Here is a 26609-nt window from a genome sequence, read left to right on the forward strand (position 1 = left end):
TGTCCTTCTATCCCAGTCACATACATAAGATTACCAAAGAGACCAGATTATTGTGTATGGAACACCCACTGGAGCACACTGTAACTATGTGACCAGAATACTGACTAATCTATCCTAAAACAGCAGGACAATTATGATCTCTATGACAACCTTTATTCAAATCATCAAACAAGTAAATGCAGTGAAACTCAAGGTTAACTTAAACCCCACTAAGAACCTAGGTATATTTCCTCCATTGAAGCTAGACCCCATAAACTTAACACTGGTCTGGATACAATAAATGATATTAAGTGCTTTAACAACTGGGAAAAAGCCCAAGCTTGTCAGGTAAAGAAGGGACTACAAAAGCTAGAAAAGGGCAAGAGACTGGCCATCACCTTTTTGGTCACTACCAGGCCACCCCATCACCTAGTCATCGCCCTAGTCAGGGAATCTTGGATTGCCCCCATATATTCAATGGGCCTAGACCTTTAATAGACCCCTGTCTCTACCATCACTAGTCACTTCCATCAGGAATGTGTATAAGCTCTCTTGTGGACTTCTTCAGGAGCATACCCTCACTTTAAAATTAACAGTGGTAGTGGTCCAGGAGGTGGTGCAGTGGATAAAGCATTGGATTCTCAAGCATGAGGTCCTAAGTTCAATCCCCAGCAGCACATGTACCAGAGTGATGTCTGGTTCTTTCTCTCTCCTCCTATATTTCCCATTAATAAATAAATTCCTTAAAAAAGGAAATTAATTAATTAATTAACAGCGGTAAATATGTCCCACTTCTGAAGGGAGGTTGGGTCATCCTGCTGTGCCACTCAAGCAAAACTAGTACTGAAATGAGTGCAAAATAGAGTGTTCCCAGCTGTGATCATGGACTGTGAACACAGACTGACAGGGACTCTGAGGTTATACAGGCTCCTGTGCTAAATATGAATATATATGGGTCATATTGATGTGGTAAACATATAATTGTATTTACATATTTTCTTCAAGTTTAGGAGCTACTCTGCCATGATCCAGCTCTCCAATCCTATTCTTAACTCTGACACCATCTTCCCAGAAGATATTTTCACCTCCATGTTAGTATATATTTCCAGTGAGCTTTCCTTACTCCTGTGATTATTGCCTCAATTACTGTCTGCATGTTTTTGTCATTCTTATTTGCTTCTCGATGGAATATTTTTGCGCTTCTATCCTAGTTAATTTCAAAAAAAATTGTTTTTGATTTTTCCATTATATATAATGACTTTAGATATCTGTGTCCTGGGTGCCACTGTTCAGGTATTATGTGAGGTAGCCTCTGGTCTTTGGTTTCTGGACCCCTGATGCCAGCCATCTTTGGTGTGTCTTGGAAGTGGATAATGCTGTTATCCTAATGGTGACACCACTGCCTCTGGAAGATGAAAGGTAGGGTCTCTTCTGTTCAAATTGAGGAGAGAAGTAAATATCTGGAACAATAAGATGGTGCCCTCATATGCTAAGTACAATTTATTGAGTCATAAAGGGTCCCCCTGTTGCCTATTTTCAATCTATTGATCACACCTGTATTGAGCGTATAAGTGAGTTATTTAAGTGTTCCCAGTTGTAATATTAAAATTTTTGTCTGTTTTGTTTTGTTTTGTTTTGTTTGCTTCACCTCAATCCCTGGGCTAAAGCAGGCAACTGCTTCAGGGGATTTGTCTGTGACTTACCTTCCCTGTAGACCTTGAGGGCTTTTTAGCTGTATGTAGATTTTTCATTGAATCACTCACTTGTGATTAAGAGAGCATACAGAGATAAGAGAAGATAAGGATGCTTAGACAAGATACAAGAGAAGAAAGGAAACAGTGACTCATAAAGGGATATATTTTGATTATACAACAGGAAAGGACAAATTGGGAGTGGACCCCAAATTCTCTTCCTTATATTCCAGTTGCTAAATCCAGATTGTGTCAAGCATTGAATTGACAGCTAGTGGTATTGGAGAAATGAGCTTTGGTGATGAACCAGATTATCCTTGATCTCCTCTAGACCCAAGTTATGTGCTCAGCTGCTTCACTTCTAGTTCGGAGCCAACAGTCACCAAAAACAGCCTTTTGAATTAGCAGTATTTCGTCCTCAATTCTTTTCCACCCACTGGCCACACATCTGTACTCATCAGCAACTTAGTGAGTTTCTGAAGAAATCCTGATTGTATTTTGTTGAGTCTTCAGGTCAGTGTGTGTGTGTGTGTGTGTGTGTGTGTGTGTTCTAATTTATCAAGACAATCTGAAATAGCTCCTACTCCACAGCCATGCATCTGGAAGTTCCAGTTATTTTTTCTTTTAGAGAAGGTTGATAACAGATTGAAGAAAAACATATTCATAAAGCCTTAGCACAAAAATGAGAGGCTTAATGTAAGTTTTTTGCTACTGCAACATGCAGGGGACCAAAGCAGACTGAAGACATAACAAAAATCTATCTTCATACCTCTTTCTAAGCTGTGATGTGCCAATTTTGATCAAGTAGTACAGAACCCAGAAGACAATCTACCACTTTATAAAACGTCATAGTTTCTAAGTCAAGTTCTTTTCGTTAAAACCAAATGTATAGGGAGGGTAACAAATAACTGACTTTAAATCAAAATAGTAGTAATTTCTTATAGCCTATGTCTTGGAGCTGGTGGCTTATAGATTTAATTTCTGTGTCAGCTGTAGATGGAAGGTCTCACTATTCTGCTAGTCAGTATATCAATAACAAAGCTGGTTTTCCATATGATTTATAAACTGCTTTAGTAACATACATTAAAAAATGCTGACATTCTCATACTCAAAATTGCCAAGAGGGCATTAAACAGCAGAAAAAAATGAGAAGAACAAATTATAAAACAAATTAACTAAAATTTCTTATGTTTATATTTAAAACACTCTTGCTTACTTACATTAGGAATATGAAGTTAGCCACGATTGATTTTAATAATGAAACTCAATACTGTAATGAGTTTTGCAAGCAGAAATCACCATACTCTATTGAGAGAATATTAATTAATCACATCTCTAAGATTCCCAAGAAATGTCAGAACACTATGCTAATACTGGCCCCAGAACTCACTCATAAAAACTCACTCAGTGATTAGGGGAAAATGCTATGCACAATAATGTTAGTTTCACTTTTACACTATAAAATGTCAAAAATAGTAGAATAAACTTAAATTCACTTCAGTAAAAGTGAATAACATTTTTCATACATAATGTTGGAACCATTTACATAAAACCTCAAAAATATTTTAATAACAGGTAATAATCAAAATATACTATCAATCAATTAAAATGTTATTTATACTTCAACAGGAATATAAAAGATAAAAATCACAAACATGGGAGTCGGGCTGTAGCGCAACGGGTTAAGCGCAGGTGGCGCAAAGCACAAGGACCGGCATAAGGATCCCGGTTCGAACCCCGGCTCCCCACCTGCAGGGGAGTCGCTTCACAGGCGGTGAAGCAGGTCTGCAGGTGTCTATCTTTCTCTCCTCCTCTCTGTCTTCCCCTCCTCTCTCCATTTCTCTCTGTCCTATCCAACAACGACAACAACAATAATAACTACAACAATAAAACAACAAGGGCAACAAAAGGGAATAAATAAATAAAATAAATTAAAAAAAATCACAAACATACATCAAAATATAATCCTAGATAACTCAATGTAATGTACTAATAGATTATTTTTCTTATGTTCCTTTTACATATTTATCAAATGTTCTAAAGTGAACATATATCACACACATTATGAGATAGCACTCTGTGCATCAGAAGAATTTAACAAATATTTACTGAAGACTACTCAAGTTTGTTGAATGTGAATGAAACACAATGTTCGCCTGGAGACTTAATATTCTAGTCAAGAGAATATGTAACCTGAAGCAAGTAGAGATATTTTCATAAGAAGCTATACATTTAAAAGTGAGAAGGAATAGCAGATGGAGGAAAGAATTGGAATGATGAAGAAAAAACTTCCCCCAAATCTGTGAATTTGGAATTAATCTCATAATGTCCATGAGAATCTTTACTAAGTAATTGTAGAGAAAGCAGTGGTGGTAGTACAAGGTGTCCTGCCAGAAGTAGCAATAAGATCAGAGATAAGGGGAGTTGGGCAGTAGCGCAGAGGGTTTAGCGCAGGTGACACAAAGAGCAAAGACCAGAGTAAGGATCCCGGTTGGAACCCTGGCTCCCCACCTGCAGGGTGGTCGCTTCACAGGCGGTGAAGCAGGTCTGCAGGTGTCTATCTTTCTCTCCCTCTTTTCTGTCTTCCCCTCCTTTCCCAATTAAAAAAAAAAAAAAGATCAGAGATAAGAAGATTGGCTCATCCTTAGGATACAATTGTCTGAACTGTTCATTTGAAACTGAAAGTAAGAGTAAAGAAATCTTGGTAGTGGTGCCAAATCAATTTGAGAGTGTGTTCAGCATTCCAACCGTCTTCCAGAAATGTGTCTATCTTAACAGTCAGCATTCTTGTTGAAGAGACTGGGATATTGCCATTGTGCTGTAGGAACACTCTGGCAGCAGAAATACACAGATCAGTATGAAGTTTGATGTTTCAGCATGTAGACTTTGCTGTAACCACTTTAATGGAGAGACTTTATGCCTTTTTTTAGATTGACTTAGAAAATAAAAGTAACTGAATGATTTCTTGAACTCTGTGAGAACTATGATGGTTATGAGAGTGGGGCACAGAACTTTGGTTGAGGTTGTGGTAACTTATACCCATCAGATGTTGGTGTGAAATTATACCTCTGAAATTTTATAATTCTATAAAGCAATAATAATAATAAAAACTTACAAGAAATTAAAAATAGGGGCTGGGTGGTGGCATACCTAGTTGAGTATGCAGGTTACAATTCTCAAGGATCTGAGTTCAAGCCCCCAGTCCCCACCTACATGGGAAAAGCTATACAAGCGGTAAAGCAGGTCTGAAGGTGTCTCTCTGTCTCTCTTCCTCTCTGTCTCCCTCTTCCCTCTTGATATTTGGCTGTCTCTATCAAATAAAGATAATTATTAAGAAATTAAAGTATTTGTTAAAAAAGAAATTAAAGATAAATTAAAATCTACAATTTTTGCTAGATTATTATTTTTTTCTAAGTATCAAGTAATACATGACACAGACATATAGATATAGTGCTTCTGTTGTGGCTGCCCACCACTAGGCACCAGGGGAGAGATGGCAAGGTGAAGGGTGGTAAAAGAGTCCCAGTAAACTTGGGAGCTGAGTTGGGTGGATAAAAGGTAATGTTGCATATTTCCTGGTATTAAAAAAAAAAAAGCAGTGATTTTAGGCTTTGACTTGCCCATTTTGTTTGATGGAGACTGATAAAATAGCACACTTTAATCTGATTTCAAGTATGGAGAAATTAAAAATGAAGGCCTGAGGTCAAAGCTACTAATACTTTGTAAGTAGCGGGGTTCTAAATCCAAGTCACATAAAGGTTTGCACTCTAGAATGACAAGGTACACAAGTTAGAAACGGAAAGGGGGCCGGATGGTGGCATACCTGGTTGAGCACTCATATCACAGTGTGCAAGGACTCCGATTCAAGCCCCTGGTCCCTACCTGCAGGGGGAAAGTTTCACGAGTGGTGAAACAGGGTCGCAGGCATCTCTCTGTCTCTGTCCCTCTCTATCACACCCCTTCCCTCTCAATTTCTGGCTGTCTCTATCAAATAAATAGTTTTAAAAAATAGAAATGGGAGGAAAATTTGAGATTATTTAATTTGTCAAATAATTGGGTGCAGCAGGGAATATGAGAAATTACTAAAAACACTATTTCTAATCTTAGTTTTTAAAGATCTCAATGAGCATACTAGAAACTGGAATAGGGAAGGATCACATAGGAGAGGAAATGTGACAACATTTCAAGGAGGCCATGTTGTTGAGCTTATTGTAAATTTGTATAACTCAGACTGGAATGCAAATGTAGAAAAGCAGAAACAGAGCAAAGCATTAAGATTCACGAATACATCAAAAAAACATTTTTTAAAATTTTGTTTATTTATTTTCCCTTTTGTTGCCCTTGTTTTTTATTTTTATAGTTATTGAGGAGGTTAAGACAGAGAGGGAGAGAGAAAGATAGACACCTGCAGACCTGCTTCACTGCCTGTGAAGCGACTCCTTAGCAGGTGGGGAGCCAGGGCTCCAACCCGGATCCTCATGCTGGTTCTTGCGCTTTGTGCCACGTGCGCTTAACCTGCTGCGCTATCGCCTGACTAAAAAAAAAAAAAAATTAAAGTGCTACAGTAATAAGTACATTTTAAAGTGGTAATACATTTTCTCCCTCGTGTGAGTTCTTGACCAATGTATTAGAGACTCACTTGAGGCAAGAAAAGGTCACTGAAGTAGACATGTTTTCCAGTCACATTTCAGAATAATTTTAGCTCTACTACTTTCTTCCAAGGCTGTGTGGTGTCCATATGGATTTTGAGGTAGTGGATTATAAAGATAGCTTAAGAGGCTCTAAAGATGTTCAAGCACATGTCCTTTAAAAAAGTACATGCGTGGGGGGGGGGGTGTCAAGGGACAACGCAGAGGGTTGAACGCACATGGCGCGAAGCTCAAGGATCCTGGATGGAGCCCCCAGCTCCCCACCTTCAGGGGAGTGGCTTCATAGGCCATGAAGCAGGTCTGCAGGTATAGTTCTCTCCCCCTCTCTGTCTTCCCCTCCTCTCTTGATTTCTCTCTGTCCTGTCCAACAAAGACGGCATCAATAACTACAACAATAAAACAAGGGCAACAAAAGGGTAAATAAATAAATATTTAAAAATGTACACACCTGAACGGCAGTACAACTGAGGCTAAGGGCATAGGCAGTCTCTCTACTAGACACCGCTAATGAGGAAACCATCTTGCAAGGTTTGTGGCAAGAGTAATTAATGCCTTAGGTTGGCTACTCTGGGACGACTATCTCATGTTTTATAACAGAGGGGAAAAAAAGCAGTGATTCAGCTCTGCATCATTACACACTCTCCAAAATTTAAATATATATATTAATTTACTTTAAACTTAAAAAATCTTTAAACCAATGTTTAAAACACTTTGCTCTGATACTCTCGTGTCTATTACAAAATCTTACAGATACATATTATCACTAGTTAATTCAGAATTCAGAAAGATTCTAGTTAAAGTACCAGGAAATTCATATGGTCTGTGAAGAACTAGCTTTATCTATCTGTCTGTCTGTCTGTCTATCTATCTATCTATCTATCTCTATCTCTGTCTCTCTCTTTCTGCTCTGCCTTCTGTGACTTTAGTTGCAAATGTTAATAATTGGAATGAATTTTCTAGAAATCTTCCTTCAACTTGATATGAAGTCCTCCTATAAGGAAACTCCTTAGGTAGTAGGATCCAACAAGTTAATAAACCATGGCACACTACCCTAGAGAAAAGATTCCTGTGATTAGCATTTACACTCTCCATTGCATAACTAAGTGAGATTCCCATCTACCTTTGAATCTTGCCACAGAAATGTAGTACGCACATGGGCCTTTGGTCTGCAATTGGAATGAGAAAGATTTAGAAACATCTCTGCCCAAATGTCTGTGGGTACACAGACATCTTCAGTTTTCCCTCCCTTAAGTCAAATAATTTTGTTTAGATTTTTTTTTAAGTTGGCACTATGTATATAGACACACAATGGAATACTATGCAGCTACTAAAAATGATTAGATGAAGTCACTTCTTTCACTTCATCCCGGATGGAACTTGAAAGAAATATTTTAAGTGAGATAAGCCAAAAAAAAAAAAAAGGATGAATGTGAGATGATCTCACTAATGGGCAGAACTTAAGAAACAAGAACAGAAAGGGGAACCCAATGCAAAACATGGACTGGCTTGATGTATTGCACCAAAACAGAGGACTCTGGAGAAGAAGGATAGGAAGAGGGGATGACAGAAGCTGGGCTTTGAGGTCCTGGTACAACATGATGGAAAAAGCGCTAAATTGGGAGTGAGAGTATCTTGCATACATCTATCATGGCAAAAAGAGAAATTGTACTCATCTGTTGATAACTGCACAGTAAGTTATTAACCATCCAATAAAATAAATAAATAAATACACCAATAAAATATCCCTTAATTAAAAAAAAATCCACATTAACAATAGCACTGATTACATGAAATCTGCAAGGAAGCACAAGTCCTCTTTATAAAGAAATGCTGTTTCAAGTAATTTCTGTCAGTATGACTATAAGTTTGTACGGTTAACTGAGACCCCAGGATTTAACACCTTCCTTACAATTTATGAATAGAAGTAAGAATAGATGGCATTATTTCATTTTTATCTACCTTTGAAACTTAAGTGAATACAATTCTGAAACCAATGACACTGGTAAATAACCTTTTGATATGAAACCCTGCCTAGAATAAAACATGTCATTTTAAACTATGAATTTTGTGATGTATTTAGATGGATATTTTTATTTATATATATTTTAAAAATTCTCTTTTTTTGGAACTGATGGTGGCTCCAATGTATTACAGTTGAAGGTGTTTCTTGAGATTTTGGAGGCAAAATAGAGAAGTATAATTTTTGTCCAAATTTTCTATCTTTAATAATCTAATCCATTCACATAATTTGGAATTGGACTAGGTGTTAATGATATTCTTTTATGTTTTTTTAGTTCTTTATTGGGGAATTAATGTTTTATATTCAACAGTAAATACAATAGTTTGTACATGCATAACATTTCTCAGTTTTCCATATAACAAGACAACCCCCAATAGGTACTCTGTCATCCATCTTGGACATGTATTCTCCCCACCCATCCACCCCAGAGTCTTTTACTTTGGTGCAAATGCAACTCCAGTTCAGGTTCTAGTTGTGTTTTCTCTTCTGATCTTGTTTTTCAAATTCTGCCTGAGAGTGAGATCATCCCATACTCACCCTTCTGTTTCTGACTTATTTCACTTAACATGAATTTTTCATGGTCCATCCAAGATCAGCTGAAAATGGTGAAGCCACTGCTTTTTATTGCTGAGTAGTATTCAGTTGTGTATATATACCACAACTTGCTCAGCCACTCATCTGTTGTTGCTTCCAGGTTTTAGCTATTACAAATTGTGCTTCAAGAAACATATGTGTACACAGATCTTTTTGGATGGGTGTGTTGGGTTCCTTAGGATATATCCCCAGGAGAGGAATTGCAGAATCATAGGGTAGGTCCATTTCTTGCCTTCTGAGAGTTCTCTAGACTGTTCCTCCACAGAGGCTGGACCAACTAACATTCCCACCAGCAGTGGAGAAGGGTGCCTTTGTTCCCACAACCTCTCCAGCATTTGTTGCTGTTATCTTTTCTGATGTATGACATTCTCACAATAGTGAAGTGGTATCTCACTGTTGTCTTTATTTGCATTTCTCTGACAATCAAAGACTTGGAGCATTTTTTTTCATGTGTTTCTCGGCCTTTTGTATCTCTTCTGTAATGAATATATTCTATACATGTCCTCTCCCCATTTTTGGATGAGGTTATTTGTTTTCTTATTGTTGAGTTTGGCAAGCTCTTTATATATGTTGGTTATTAAACTCTTTTCTGATGTAGGGCATGTAAAGATCTTCTCCCATTCTGTGAGGGGTCTCTTGGTTTAGGTAGTGGTTTCTTTTGTTGTTCAGAAGCTCAAGTAGGAAGGCCTGGAAGCTTCTTCACAGACTGGGTGCCGGTAGCCAACCCCCTCCCGTCTCCCATCCTCCCGTATCTCCAAACTCAGTGGCCAGTCACCTAACTCAAGTTGGACGTGCTAAGATCGACCCAGTCTGGAAAAGAGAAATTTCCCATGAATGGTCAACCCACTTCTGGTTATCTTGTCCATCTCCAAAAACCTCTCCCTTTACACTGTCTGAACTGGAAGACGCTTTGAAGAGGGTTAAACCAGGAACAGCTGCTGGCTATGATAACATCACCCCAGAACTCATTCTTAACCTGGGTCCTGCGGCAAAGAAGTGGCTCGTTTCATTCCTGTCCCACATCTTGGAATCTGAGTCTATGCCCAAAGTTTGGCGTCGTGCGAAGATTATAGCGGTTTTGAAACCAAAGAAAGACCCAATACTGGCCGCCAGCTATAGAACAATTTCTCTCCTCTCTGTGTGTTACAAACTCCTTGAGAGGCTGCTTCTGTCATGTATTTCTCATCTTACAGAGAAATTCCTATCACCCACCCAGGCTGGTTTCCGCCCAGGAAGATCTACCTACGAACAAGCCCGGCCCTCTCAACTTACATTGAAAATGGATTCCAGAAGAATTTAAAGACGGGTGCTGTCTTTGTTGATCTCACAGCAGCCTATGACACGGTCTGGCACCGTGGTCTCCTAGTCAAGATCTCAAGATGCCTGCCTCCATGGGTGGGCAACACTATATCGTTTCTTCTCCAAAACAGAAGATTCCAGGTACATCTGGGTGACAAGTCTAGCAGATGGAGACTTGCCTCAAGTGGCCTCCCCCAGGGCTCTGTTCTGGCTCCTACGCTATTTAATATTTACATCAATGACCTCCCAGAAACTTCTTCAAGGAAGTTCATCTACGCCGATGACATCTGCTATGCAACTCAGGCATCCAAGTTCGACATCCTCGAGGAAACACTCACGAAAGACATGTCTCTGATATCTGATTACTGTAAAAAATGGTGACTAATCCCTAGCACTGCAAAAACGGTATCCTCTGTTTTCCATCTACACCATGCCTCGGCCTCGCGTGAGCTTAATGTGCAGCTTGGTGATACGAGAATCCGGCATGAAGCCCAGCCATTCTATCTTGGTGTTACTCTCGATCGCACTCTGTCATTTCACAAACATCTCATAAAACTGCAGCAAAGGTGGGTGCGAGGAATAACATCATTGCAAGACTGGCCAGCTCCTCATGGGGCGCGAGCGCTTCCACACTACGATCATCATCTCTGGCATTATGCTATTCCACTGCAGAATACTGTGTCCCAGTATGGTTCCGTAGCCCCCATGTCCACTTGGTCGATTCCAAATTATATTCCTCCATGAGGATAATTTCTGGAACCATCCGTTCCACCCCGGTTCCATGGCTGCCAGTTCTTAGCAACATCGCCCCGCCAGATATTCATCGGGATGCGGCATCATCTAAGTTCATTTCCCACGTCTACGCTCGACCAGACCTGCCAATATACGCGGATATCTTTGCCCATCCTGTTCAACGCTTGACATCTCGTCACCCAATCTGGTCCCCTACGCCTACACTGAACTTCTCTGTTCCAGTCTCTTGGAAACAGAGCTGGCAGTCAGCTGAGGTAAAGAACAAACACCTCATCACAGACCCCTGCAAGCGTCAACCCAGCTTTGACCTAGCACGTTATGATTGGGCTCTCCTTAATCACTATCGAACAGGCCATGGCTGGTGCGCCGCTATGTTCCATCGCTGGGGAGCCAGAGACGACCCGAACTGCCCCTCGGCTACAGACAGACTATGAACCACATAGTCAATGACTGCCACCTCTCCAGATTCAAAGGAGGTCTTGAAACTTTACATCAGGCTCAACCTGACGCTGTTGACTGGCTACAGAAGAAGGGCAAACGCTAGAAGAAGAAGAAGCTTTTTAAATTGATGTAGTCCCATAGGTTTATGCTTGCCTTAGTCTTCTTTGTAATTAGATTCATTTCATTGAATATGTCTTTGAAATTTATGTGGTAAAGAGTACTGCCAATATTTTCCTCTAAGTATCTGATAGTTTGTGGTCTAACATCCAAGTCTTTGATCCACTTGGAATTCACTTTTGTATTTGGTGAAATATAGTGGTTCAGTTTCATTCTTCTGCATGTTTCAACCCATTTTTTCCAACACCATTTGTTGAAGAGACTCTGCTTTCCCCATTTAATAGTCTTGGCACTTTTGTCAAAAATCAGATGTCCATAGGTGTGGGGGCTTACTTATGGTCTCTCAATTCTATTCCACTGGTCAGTGTCTCTATTTATGTTCTAGTACCAAGCAGTTTTGATGACAACAGCCCTATAATACAATTTGAGATCTGAGAGTGTGATGTCTCCAGTTCTGTTCTTTCTTTTCAATATTGTTTTGGCAAGTCTAGGTCTTTTCTGGTTCCAGATAAACATTGATAGCATTTGTTCTATTCTCCTAAAAAATGTGGTTGGGATATCTGTAGGTGACTCTTTGTTTTTCTCTTGCAGCCTCTAGGATCCTTTCTTTATCTTTATTCCTTTCCATTCTAAATATGGTGTGTCTTAGTGTCTTTAAGTCTGGGTTAATTCTGTTTGGGAGCCTCTGGGCCTCTTGAACCTTTTTCTTTGATGTTGTCTAGACTAGAGAAGTTCTCAGCTATTATGTCCTGTAGAATGCTTTCTTCCCCTCCTGCTCTTTATTCCTATGGTAGGCCTATAATGCGTATGTCATTTCTTTTGAAGTCACCCCATAGGTCTCTGTTGGTGTTTTCAGTAGAATCTTAATCTCTTTTTGAGATCTCCTACTTCTTTTTTAGTTGTCTCTAATTTGTCCTCCATCTTGCTAATTCTGTCTTCAGCCTCATTTATTCTATTCTCTCTCCCCTCTACTGTTTTCTGGAGCTCATCTATTTTGTTACCCTGTTCTGATACTGTTTTAGCTTGTTCACCTAGTTGTGTTCTTAGCTCAGCTATTTCAGATTTCAGCTCTCTAATAACCTTGAGATAATGTTTTCTTCCAGAGTCTCATTTGTTGTTTCTGGATTTCTGATGACAATTCTTTCAAACTCTTTACTCACTCCTATGATTACTTCCTTAACTAGTGTTTAGATGTTGACCTCATTATTTTGTGCTTCAACCTTTGGGGGGCTTTTAGCTGGACTCTTGTCCTGGTTCATTTCTCCAATATTTCTTCTTGTTGGTTTAACCATTTTATATAGTATGTTAAGACATCTCTCTCAATACTTTTCAAATTACTGATCACTCTAGCCTGGATTGACTTGTGTCTAAGTAATGTAATTAAAGTGTTCACAGTTGCAGAAATTGACCCTTGTCTCAATGTTATTTTAACCCCTGAGTTGGACCTCAGTGCCTTAAAAGCCTCTTTTGTTCTTCTTCTTCTTCTTCTTCTTCTTCCCTGTAGGATATGGAAGCCTGAGGGCTTTTAAACTATAAGTAGGCTTCTTATCTTAATCACTGACTCCTAACCAAGAGATAAAGCAGGGTGAGGCAAAGATCATCTAGTGGTTATGCAAAAAAACTTTCACAGCCCCTCTGATAGGCCACAGAGGTATAGATCTTCTCTTGAATTTCCTCACTAGTTCTCTGTCCCCTGGTGTCAGCACTGGGCCTCCCTGCCACTGCTCCAGATTATGAGGGCAATAGCAGTGGAAACTCACAGTTGCATTTCGTGAGTCTCAGGGGAGTCCTCTCCTCCCTTCAGCCATCTTTTTGTTGGTGAAACAGACTGGAGGTGTTGTCTCAACTGGTAAACTGCCAGACTGCTACCAGCCACTTAATCTCTTCCTATGCTCCTCTCTGTCCAGGAGCCACATGTATTTGTACTCACCAGTGACTTGGTAGGTTCCTGAAGTCATTCTAGTCCTATCTTGTTTCAGTCCCAGGTGGTCTCCTTTGGTATTCCTAGTTGACCAGGTAGAGGAGAGGAGAGAAACACAGCTCCTGCTGCTCCGTATCCCCACCTCTGGAAGTGTCTCTGCTTTTTAATTTTAATTTATTTATTTTTTTACCTCTAGTGTTATTTCTGGGGTTTGATGCCTCCACTGCTCATGGAGGCAATTTTTACCATTGTGTTACCCTTGTTGTTGTTATTGTTGCCACTGCTGTTGTTGTTGGTGGTGGACATGACAGAGAGAAATCAGGAGATGAGCGGAAGACAGAGAGGAGAAGAGAAAAGATAGACACCTGCAGAACTGCTTCACTGCCTGTGAGGTGATCCCCCTGCAGGTGGGGAGCCAGGGGCTAGAATCAGGATCCTTATGAGGGGCTGCAGGTCTTTGAGCTTAGCACTATGTGTGCTTAACCCACTGCACAACCTTTTGACCCACTTAATGATATTTCTTTATTACTATCATATGCCTCCAATTTCTTCAACATGAATCATAATCCCCACATTTAGGTAAAGTGATCAAAATATTACATTACATGTACATGCTACCAAAGTGTTGGATTTCAAGAATCTTGCCTTCATCTAATATTTTCTCTGACATATAACTAAAATCAAAATCATGTCAAAGAGAAATAAAACACTGTACTTCTAATAATGCAATATAAAATTACTTTCTATCATGGTGTTCTTCAGAAGAGATTATAATGGGGATGGGCAGTGGTGTACCTTGTTAAGCATACACATTACATTGTACAAGAATCCAGGTTCAAGTCTTTAGTCCCCACCTGCAGAGGGAAAGCTTCACAAGTGGTAGAAGAGTGCTACCATTATCCCTATTTGTCTTTTCACTCTTGATTTCTCTCCCTACCCACTAAATAAATAAAACATTCTTTGAAAAAAAAAAGAATATGGCCATGTAATATTCATGGAGACATTTAAAAAGAGAGATAATAAATGTGATTTTTCTCATTCAGCAAACACTTATTATTTCCGCTGCATATTGGCATAATACTTATAGTAGGCTACAGACTCTGTGATATTTTCACTATTCAGAAAACTATTTACCTACAAATAATGATAGATTTACCAGAAGTTGCAACACTGTGTTGTGAGGTCCCATGAACCCTAACCCCAACCTCCTCACAATGGGATAGTTTTCAAGAATAAACCATTCAAACTAGGAGATTGATGTAATTCACAGAACCTTTTTGTTTGCATATATTCAGGCAGTGTGCATACAATTATGTTATCTGAATATCTTTATGTAACCACATCACGTTTAAGATACAGAGAAGGTCTATTGCATGAGGTTCTCTCACTCTACCACTTTAGAGTCAATACCAGTCCATTTGACCCAATGACTAACCACTGGTAGCTGTCTCTGTAATTCTGTTTGTTTTTTTTGAAATTTTCATACAAGTCAGATAGCATAAAACCTTTTGAGAATGATTTTTCTCACTTATATGACTTCAAAATACATCAGAACTGTTGACTGTGCTAGTAATGGAATTGTTCTTACCTTTTTATTGCTAATTAGAGGGTGTGTGCTGCAGTTTTAAGGAGTCTCCCATTTTAAGATTTTTTAACTGTAAATTTTTTGATAAATTGAGCTTCTATTAGTTTTTAAGAATAAGTTTTGTGTGAATATAGTTTTTTTCTGTGATAAATATTCCATATTTAATAGGTTATGTCTTCACATACTTAAGTTTATAGAAAATTGAAAGTTGTTTTCCATAGTAACTGTGGCTTTATATCTTCCTATAAGTCATGTATGAGAATTTCTCCTTATTTTAATTTTTTTTTCTTTGCCTCCAGGATTATTACTGGGGCTTGGTGCTCACACTACAAATCCACTTTCCTGTGGCCATTTTTCAATTTTTTTTATAGGACAGAGAGAAATTGAGAGGGGAGGGGGAGATAGAGAGAGAAAGATAGACACCTACAGACCTGCTTAATCGTTTGTGAAATGACCCTCCTGCAGGTGGGGAGCCTGTAGCTTGAACCAGTATCTGTGCACAGATCCTTGTGCTTTGTACTATGCCCGTTTAACCCAGTGAGCCACCACCCAGTCCCCCTATCTTTTCTTATATTTTAATAGGTTTGGTCATTCCTAGAGGTACATATTGATAACTCATGATTTTAATTACACCGACTTAATGTAAAGATAATGAATTTCCCCCTCTCTGCCAGTATCTGAAATAAAAAGAACGACAAGATCAGACCCAAGAGTGGTGAAATTATGCATGCCTGAGGTACTGGTTTCTGAAACAAACAATTTGAATATACAGCTATTTTAGTGGATTTTATAGAAGAATTGCTTGCCTTAAAATATAGCCAACCCATTCTTATCAGGCTAGAACTAAAAATATCAATATATTTTCCCAATAATTATATAGGATTACCTTTAATAGTGTATTTCATAAACTGTTACAGACATAGGGAAATTCAACAAATATAAAAAATTGACAGGAAATCAAGTGGTGGTGAACCTGGTTGAGTGCACAGATTACAATGCATAAGGACCTGGGTTCGAGCCCCCAGTCCCCACCTGCAGGGGGGAAAGCTTCACAAGTGGTGAAGTAGTGTCACTCGTCTCTCTCTCTCTCTCTCTCTCCCTCCCTCTCTATCATCCTCTCAATTTCTGGCTGTCTATATGCAAGAAATAAATAAAGATAATTTTAAAAATTAAAAAAACTAGACAGTAAAAAATTTAAACTATAACAGGATGAATAAAATGCAAGAACATAAACCTCACTAAGGAGTATATGCAGATTATATTTGAGCATATGATTCTATAGCTCTCTGAAAGGTAAATAGAAGCTATTTATTAAGGAATCAATTTGCTACCCAAAAATACCTTCTAATTTTAAATCTTCCATTTTTTAAAAAATTAGATAATATTGTTGAAATGTATTTAAAAATTTAAAATTAATATGACAACACTAAAAAGATAAACCATAGTATTGAGTCAAATATACTTATCATAAAATAAAGAATACTCCTTAGCAAATATTTAACTAAGAAGTAATCAATTTAACAATAATTCTTATAGCAGACAACTAATAAACTTCATGTATTTATGATTACACAATACCCATAACCTATTGGAGAAGCTTAACACTGCATGATTTAAATTCTATAAGTGAAAAACCCAATCACAAAAGCTTGAAAATTTAAAAGGTTAAAGCTCTAATCAAGTTGTCAGTTAAGTTAGTATGGACCTTACCATAGCTTAAAATCTGCTGTTTAGTTCACTCTGCTGTTTTTTTTTTTTCTTTCTTTTTTTTCTTTTTACTCAGTGGGAAATGGATCAAAATGAACTATTCACATACCGAAGAAAATACTGTACATACTAATATTCCAGGGACATTACCTCAAGTAGTTTAAATCAGCATCCACGGTGTCATTTTCTCAGCTTAGCCAAAAAGGAAAAATAATATTTTATTGCTGGTATAATGTTTTATAAAGAATATATATTAAATCTTATTTTTTGTCATTTCCTTATAGTACTGACTCCATCCCTGCCATTACTGGATTTTTGAAACTTAACTGAAGTAAAAATTTTATGTGCTATGTCTTACAAGGAATTAAGTATTCTTGAGGTATAAAGTGGTACATAAAATTATTTAAAAATAGATGTGCATTTTTCTATTTTTGATAAGGGGGCTCAAAGTATTAAATGGAGGAAGGAGACTCTCTTCGATAAATAGTGCTGGGGAAACTAGGTTGAAATATTCTATTTTATGAAGAGACAACTACCTACTTGACATATTTTTAATGGAGCTAAGTACTACAGAAGAAACCAACAAAAGCTCAATAGTGAGACTGATGTAATTAAAAATTGTACTACTAATAGATTTCAAAAATACCCTTGGGATCATTTGCATCAGAGTTAGGAGTAGTATTCTTCAGCAATCTTCTAGAAATAACCTTTTAAATGTTCATCAGATTCTTTAGCAACTATGTGAACTGCAGTTAGAAATTACAATTCCTCTTGAAAATAGACATGATCTAATTGAGACACAACACAAAGGGGAATTCATCCTTCCTCTCTTTTGGAATAAATTAAAAGCTAACCTTTCAGACAGGATTAACATTCTCTTTACAAAATTATTTAGAGTGCATCCCAATATCAAATACATCAACATTTAAGGTGCTAGGAATGCACCAGATAGCTTGGCAGGGTGAGATTTAGTCTCAGAAAAAGAAAGCATGTACTGCTACTCGTATTTGCACAGCTCAGTTCTACCCCAGTATCACCTGAGGGGAAGTCTAGTTTGGAACTACTGAAAGAGGCCAAGGGAAGCGGATATGAAGAGAAAGTTACTGAAGGTAGGGTTGACCATATGCCTATGGAGCAAGCAGCCCTCCAGCTTTCATACACTGAGTCTAAAAAACATATAGTTCTAGTTGGTATAAAGTTCAACTTGAAAAGAACTCACTCTGCTTCTCACTATGAAGGCACTAAGAAGATTAAAGCAAAATATAAGTTTTTAGGACAATTGAGACTTTGCTGGAAATTAAAATTTATAAAAAATAGTCTCATCTGTCACTTATATCCTCACATGACTAGAGATGAGATCAAAGATCAGTTACAGATGGAATTCAGTAAGAAAAAGAACTAAATTTACGCAATTTTATTAACAGCATATTCAAAAAATGATTTCAAAATTATAAGAAAAAAGTGAGCTACTGAGAAAGCACAAGACAACACTATAATGGTAATGAACTATATATAATAGCCTCTTTCAATGATCAGTATTTGCTAAGCTTTGGAAGAACTTTGACTTCTCTCTCTCTCTCTCTTTTCTCTTTTCTTTTCTTTTTCTTTCTTTTTTTTTTTCTTTTGCATTCAGGCTTATTGCTGGGACTCAGTGCCTGCACTATGAATCCACTGCTCCTGGAGGCCATTTTCCCATTTTTGTTGCCGTTGTTGTTGTTGTTGTTATTGACATTGCTCTTGTTGTTGGATAGGATCAAGAGAGGAGGGGAAGACAGACAAGGGGAGAGAAAGATAGACACACCTACAGATCTGCTTCACCGCTTGTGAAGCAACTTCCCTGCAGGTGGGGAGCCTGGGGTCTCAAACCGGATCATTAATGCCAGTCCCTGCGCCTCACACCAGGTGCTCTTAACCTGCGGTGCTACCACCCAGCCCCTTGACTACTCTCTCTGTACAGCTTGTTAATTGACCAGTGTGCAGAGGTTATGAGCATTTCACTACGTAAGGGTATGCATCCTCAATTCTAACAGCCATTTTCAATGTAAAATGATTCATGACAATTATTCTCACAGTGCTTTTGACAAAACTACTTCATCATTGTTTTAATGCACAAGCTCCTTGCTACCTCAATTCCATCAACAGGTTGCACTTTTTAGAAATACCATAGACTCAAAGCAAGCCAACAGCTTGCTGCAACTGTTACAGTGGCTTTTCTTCCCTTAATTTCAGTCATTCTTTACTACAGAACTGCTAAACTTACTCGTTGAGCGACACTTATCTTATTATCATAGGTAATGTAAGTGTACAGAAAAAAAAATCAAACTTTAGTGTTCCATAATGCTCTTCTACTATTAGGTATCAGCTAACTTTTGAACCCGATTTTCAACTTCTTCATGAAAACTCAGATACAAACACATTAGTCTACTTGCTAATGTGTTTACATTTATCACTGTTTTCCTCCATCTATTCTTTAAATTATCAATAATTTAAAATTCATTCCCCTTACCTCAAAATGCTTTGAACTCTATCATGCCCACTGCTCAGGAACTCTTTTCATTGACTTTCTCTAACATCGCCGTCCTTTTCCCCACAGTAATTTTGATGACTGTTTCTCCAGACTCTCTCAAATGCCTGACAGTGCAACATTCCAGTGGATTCTACCCTCCCCCAAGAGTATCCCATCTTATCCCACCACTGAAACAATTTTAAGAATTACAGTCTTACAATATGCCTTTAGGCATCTCAGAGCCAGTGATACAAAATTTCTTGTGATTCAGGTCAGTTATTCAACCTCGCTGAAGGTTGTTCTTAACACTGAGGTTTTTTTTTCTTTTTCCTTTATTTTTTAAAAGATTTTATTTATTAATTAATGAGAAAGATAGGAAGAGAAAAAAAAAAAAAACAGACACCACTCTGCTACATGTGCTGCCAGGGACTGAATGCGGAACTTCATACTTGAGAGTCCAGTGCCTTATCCACTGTGCTATCTCCCGACCACTACCACTGAGTTTTATTGAGGAAAAAATATAGATATATATGTATGTGTACATACAAGTCTATGTATGTGCTTTCAGCAGAAAATACTTGTGATATTCCCAAGAATATTTTACATCCTTGGAACAAACCAATGAATACTACATATTATAAAGTATCAATATTTATTAGTATAATATTTATAATCATATTTGATTTTTATCTTATAAACTGAAATAACAGAGGCAGGGCTCACAAACTTCCAAGAGATAATTGCAGAAATCAGGGCTGAGGAGGTTTCCTCACATAAGATACAACTTTAGTTGGTGAGTTGTGTCACTGTCCAAGCTAAGCTGATTAATGCCTTAGATGGCAATGCCATTTCATCTTAAAGAGTAATCTTCCTACTACATAACTTTGCTTATGTTATCTTCTTGAGGATAGTGCAGGGAAGACATATATAGGATAACTAACATTAACCAAAGTTGCATATAGTCTCTTTCATAGATATAATCTGACTAGGTACCACACAATTTCTTTCTTATATGCTATCTTGCTTAATCATCATGATCATACCAGATGGAAGGTAGTATTCTCCTGTATTAAAAGTAATAGCAAAGACCTGTATCAGTTAAGCAGTCTATCTAAAATTGAGTTCAGGATGTGATCTATGCAAGATTAAAGCCCAGGAATATTTGATTCTAAAGTTTAATCTTTTCTAGTCATTGTCAGGAGTAGAAAGACATTTTCTTTCAATCATATTCTTTATAATTGTTCTCCAGACAACTCTTTATGAAGAAATCCGACAATGAAAATACTTTTCAAGTAGCTTGTTAGTAATTAAAATTGACTATCTTTTTCATACATTGCCTCATGGTGAAGTACAAATCACATGGTCACTTCTATAGCTCTTTCTTCACTATAAGAATGTTCTCGGTTGGTAAAGTAAGGTTTTAAATGACATTATAGGAACTTGTATTATAAGGAATGACAAGTGGAAGGGATAACTCTAGCATCAGTGTTTCTACTTGAGTAACCAGTAAATAAATTCAAGTATAAGAGTTAAATGGACTGCATGAAAAATATACTATGGCTCAAACCCATAAGCTATGAGATTCAAGACTAATGAGAAAATCTCTACTTTTGTGGAAATTGCAACCTATCTAAAGAGGTAGAAGGACTTAAATCATAGTCTTTAATGATTCGAGGAAACCAGAAATGCAAAGCAGAAAAAACAAATCACAGCAAAGGAATGCCAGTGAGCTCTCCATGGTGCTGATCAATCAACCTGTGTCTCCATGGAAGGTTTCTACATATCACTAGAACATTTTGGCTCTTTAAATTAAATTTTAATCCCGACCTGAATATTTATGAAACTAGAAACCAGTTTCTTGTGATTTACAGAAGAGTAAATTTTTTCCTTATTATGGATGGGATTACATTTCTAAATTTAGTATAGAGCAGTAATACACTATAATGGTGATCATCTCCCCCATATTCAGATAGAGACATCAGTTTCCACTAAGAGTAGTTTAGTTATAGACTCTGTATCAATCCATAATTCTCCTAGTGAGGTAGACTATGTTTTCTTTAGCCACCTAGAAAGATGCTAGGTTGGCAAAAGTAATCTGTCTAAGGTCTCCTTTGTGATAAAGTTATTTATCTGCCTTAATCATTGACCAGTTTCATATAAACTAAAAGAAATAAATTTAGCTAAGATCTACCTACACCAATTTGGTAAAATAATGAACCCTGAAATTTTTATTTTTGGAAACAAATGTATATCAAATATATCCCCCAAGACAAGTCCCTGCAGATTTAGATTAAAATACATACATACATACATACATACATACTAAGAATAAAACTACAACCACAGAGGGGGAAAATGTAATTCCTTTCTCATATTTTATGTTATGGCAAAAATGATAGTTTATAACTTTCATCTTTATTATTCTGTGATTATTTCTGTCATTCTTATTTTCCGGTCCCTGTTCGGGGGGCCAGATGCTGGGCTAGCCTGAGGGTGTTTCTTCCCGGGCACATGCTCTTCAGGTTGGAGAGAATTCGACCAGAGCCAGCCTAGGCCGCTGCTTACTCAGCGATGTGGGAGAGGAACCAGGAACTCTTATGGCTGAAAGAGTTGAGAGGCTGCTTCTGTCACGTATTTCTCCTCTTACAGAGAAATTCCTATCACCCGCCCAAGCTGGTTTCCACCCAGGAAGATCTACCTGTGAACAAGCCCTGGCCCTCTCAACTTACATTGAAAATGGATTCCAGAAGAATTTAAAGACGGGTGCCGTCTTTGTTGATCTCACAGCAGCCTATGACACAGTCTGGCACTGTGGTCTCCTAGTCAAGATCTCAAGATGCCTGCCTCCATGGGTGGCCAACACTATATCGTTTCTTCTCCAAAACAGAAGATTCCGGGTGCATCTGAGTGACAAGTCTAGCAGATGGAGACTTGCCTCAAGTGGCCTCCCCCAGGGCTCTGTTCTGGCTCCTACGCTATTTAATATTTACATCAATGACCTCCCAGAAACTTCTTCAAGGAAGTTCATCTACGCCGATGACATCTGCTGTGCAACTCAGGCATCCAAGTTCGACATCCTCGAGGAAACACTCACGAAAGACATGTCTCTGATATCTGATTACTGTAAAAAATGGCGACTAATCCCTAGCACTGCAAAAACGGTATCCTCTGTTTTCCATCTACACCATGCCTCGGCCTCGCGTGAGCTTAATGTGCAGCTTGGCGATACGAGAATCCGGCATGAAGCCCAGCCAGTCTATCTTGGTGTTACTCTCGATCGCACTCTGTCATTTCACGAACATCTCATAAAAGCTGCAGCAAAGGTGGGCGCGAGGAATAACATCATTGCAAGACTGGCCAGCTCCTCATGGGGCGCCAGCGCTTCCATACTACGATCATCATCTCTGGCATTATGCTATTCCACTGCAGAATACTGTGCCCCAGGATGGTTCCATAGCCCCCATGTCCACTTGGTCGATTCCAAATTATATTCCTCCATGAGGATAATTTCTGGAACCATCCGTTCCACCCCGGTTCCATGGCTGCCAGTTCTTAGCAACATCGCCCCGCCAGATATTCATCGGGATGCGGCATCATCTAAGTTCATTTCCCACATCTACGCTCGACCGGACCTGCCAATATACGCGGATATCTTCACCCACCCTGTCCAACGCTTGACGTCTCGTCACCCAATCTGGTCCCCTATGCCTACACTGAACTTCTCTGTTCCAGACTCTTGGAAACAGAGCTGGCAGTCAGCTGAGGTAAAGAACAAACACCTCATCACAGACCCCTGCAAGCGTCAACCTGGCTTTGACCTAGCACGTTATGATTGGGCCCTCCTCAATCGCTATCGAACAGGCCATGGCCGGTGCGCCACTATGTTCCATCACTTGGGAGCCAGAGACGACCCGAACTGCTCCTGTGGCTACAGACAGACTAAGACTATATTCAACGACTGCCACCTCTCCAGATTCAAAGGAGGTCTCGAAACTTTACATCAGGATCAACCTGATGCTGTTGACTGGCTACGGAAGAAGGGCAAATGCTAGAAGAAGAATGGCTGAGTGGGAATGCAATCCAATACTTATTGAGTAAAGAATCTGCATTTATACTTTTCAGGAAGGAAGGGGTAGGGTGGAAAGGAAGTACATAGGATAAAGGGGCAGAGTGGAAAAAGAGAGCGAACTTGTGGGAATTAAACCAATGCCCTGCAGGCAGAGTGGGTCTCAAACAAAACAATGATTATGTAAATAGACCACAACATCTAGCAATGCAGCAGACCTGGTGTAATGACCAACACTTGTTCATAAATTAGCTGATGTTTAACTTTAAGGTCTCAAGAAATTTCTATGTCACTATGGTAGACTAAATAAAGGCAATCAATTTAAAATAATATTGAACTCTAAATTAGACAAATTAATATTAAATCATCTATTTGAAATAAAAATATAGATAATGAGAAATATCTACATGCACTTTTGACTTCTACTCCCAAGAAGGTGGGATAGTCCAATTTTTACCTATTCTTCTCTTTAAACGTAGTCAAAAAACCTGAGCACTCTATCCAAAGTGAACATAATGAAAAGAAGGAAGACTTAATAGGAGACATGGGACCTAAAGATGACAAGGTGCTGAGTTCTTTGGGTTTAATATTGTTTTATAATTCCCATATTAATCACTCAAGAAACTGGAAAGTCCACAAAGGATGCTGAAAAATCAAGTTCTAATGAAGGTTTGCTTGAAATAGGAAGACAGGAAATTTATATACCAACAACATTAAAAATTAAGTAAAACCTGCTTACTCCAGTCAAATACCATAAGAAAAAAAGACCAATTATGGCCAGCCTACTCTGTCACTAGAGGAAGGCTGGTCCTGAAATGAGTGCAGCCTAGAATCTTCCCAGCTGTGACCATGGACAGCAAGCTCAGACTGACTCAGAGGTCCCACAGGCTCCTGTGCTAAATATGAATAGATAGGGTCCTAGGTTAGATCTATGGGGTAGCTAATGGAATTTATATAGTCTCCTTATGTTTGGGAGCTACTTTATACTTTAATCCAGCTTTCTAATCCTATTCTCAACTCTGACACCATCTTCCCAGACAATATTTTTAGTCCACCTGAATATTAACTATCAGACTCAGGCAAAAATTACTAAAGTCATGGGCCCCTTGGTATATAACTAAAATAAACTTCCTATCTTCTTCCCACACAAAACCCCCTAGTTTCATCTTCTCTATTCCTACCTTTGGGTTCCTGTTTATTATACAGTTTGTCCTGCTTTATATCTTACTGCCTTTCAGCAACCAAGTTATAGACACTACTATGATTCCATCCTGAACTCCCTGGGCAGATGACCTCACCAATGTGTCCTTAAGCCTCACCTCTCCAGAGTCCTACCACACTAGGCAAAGACAGAAGCAGACTAGGGGGTATGAATGAACATCCCAATGTCCATATCCAGCAGAAAAGCAATTTCAGAAGCCAGACCACCCACTTTTTGCACCCCATAAAGAATTTTGGTCCTTACTCCCAGAGGGATAAAGAATAGGGAAGTTTCCAATGGGGAGATGGGACATAGAACTCTGATCATGAAAACTGTATGTAATTGTACCCCTTTTACCTTACAATCTTGTTAATCATTATTAAATCACTAATAAAAATCTAAAAGTACCAATTACAAAAACATGACAAATATTGTACAAAAACCAACAATGGGTAAGAGGAGAGTCATCACTTCCATATATTAAAGCCGTATTACTATGTTGATTGTAAAACCATACACTAGTCCTGCAAAATGTTACCATTAATAAAAAATATATAGATCTCCTCATTTTTACAACTACACATAACAGTATTCGTACAATTGCACATAAGATTTAATTATCGCAAGATAAAATGAAGAGTTGATAAAAATAAAAATGTGATCATCCACCTATTATGCAGATACAGAAATGTCAATCTGAGATGGCTACAGAGTAGGAGCCTCTGTTTATTCACCACCACAGTAGAAACTATAAAACACATGGAAAATTCAGTATGGAAATGAGCAAGAAGACCAGAAGAATGAACAAAAGGAAAAAATCCCAGAAAATAATTGGAAAGGACAGACAGTGTCTCACAATCAAGGTAGAAATTCACCCCTGCTTGGTTCCATGCCACCCAGTCAGGATCTGCCACTTCAACCATTATCTGTCTTACTGGGTTCTCATCACTGCTGACTCTAGCTGCTTTGCCCAGCTACGTCTACTGGGGCTGTTTACCTAGGTTCTGCTTCTGCCGCTGTAACCAGATGCTGACCAACAGCTACTGTAGTGACTGCTTGGTTCAATTGCTCCTGGCTCAACACATGCCAGTACAACCTACCTGACTTTGACTAAACCCCCTGCTACTGGGGTCAGCCCACACTCAGTTCAATTCAAGCCTCGCTTGGCCTGTGCCCCATATGAATTGCCCAGTTCCAGCTAGGTTCCCTGCTTCTGTTACTGCCATCTGGTTCTAGTTAGAACCCTGCCACCTACTGCCTCAACACTTTCACTGAGAATCACATAATGGAAATACAGTGTAACTTGCTTATAATGTTAGGCCAAAACAGCAGCCTGAAAACAACAGATTTAGCAGAGTTATAATAGATGAAGACCTTAAAGCTATGACTAGAGGTACTCACTAAATTGATAAGTATGGAGGAATACAATAAATCCAGAGGAGTAGTAAGGCATTTATAGACATATTCATAATATTGACCAGAGTGAGATAAGAGAACTAACATCCTCAACAAAGGAGAGCATCTGCAAGAAGACAATGAACATCAAGAATAATAACATAAGGGGCCAGGCAGTGACTCACCCCTTTAAGCTCAACTACCATTAACAAAAATCTGGGTGTTAGCTCCTACCCCCTACCTGCGCGGGGAGGATGTTTCAAGAGTGGTGAAACAGGTCTGCCGGTGACTATTTTTTTCTATCCTTCTATATGTTCCTCTCTCTCAATTTCTCTCTGTCCTATCTAATAAAATAGAAAAGAAGAAAAAGAAAAAGAAGAAAAAATGGCTACTGGGAGCAGTGCTGGCATTGAGACCCAGTAATAACTCTGGTGGAAATAATAATAATAGATAGAAGCCATCCTCCAAAGAAAAAAATCAGCAGAAAAAGAAAAAAAATGATGATAATATATGAAGTTTATGGGGTAGCACTAAAAGAAACATCAGGAGTACAGGTCCAAAAAGGATGACAGAGGGCCTAGTGGGGTTTGTATTGTTATATGGAAAACTGAGAAATGTTATGCATGCACAAACTATTGTATTTACTGTCAAATGTAAAACATTAATGCCCCAATAAAGAAATTTT

The 26609-nt window shown here is 38.5% G+C and overlaps 1 protein-coding gene across 2 annotated transcripts in view; it reads right to left on the minus strand.

The window, feature by feature from the left end:
- The window catches only part of CLVS2 (clavesin 2), an 88688-nt gene that overhangs the window by 32071 nt on the left and 30008 nt on the right, over nucleotides 1-26609 (minus strand). The window lies entirely within an intron of this gene.

The sequence above is a fragment of the Erinaceus europaeus genome, chromosome 4 (assembly GCF_950295315.1).
Source record: "Erinaceus europaeus chromosome 4, mEriEur2.1, whole genome shotgun sequence".
In the NCBI taxonomy this organism is placed as follows: Eukaryota; Metazoa; Chordata; class Mammalia; order Eulipotyphla; family Erinaceidae; genus Erinaceus; species Erinaceus europaeus.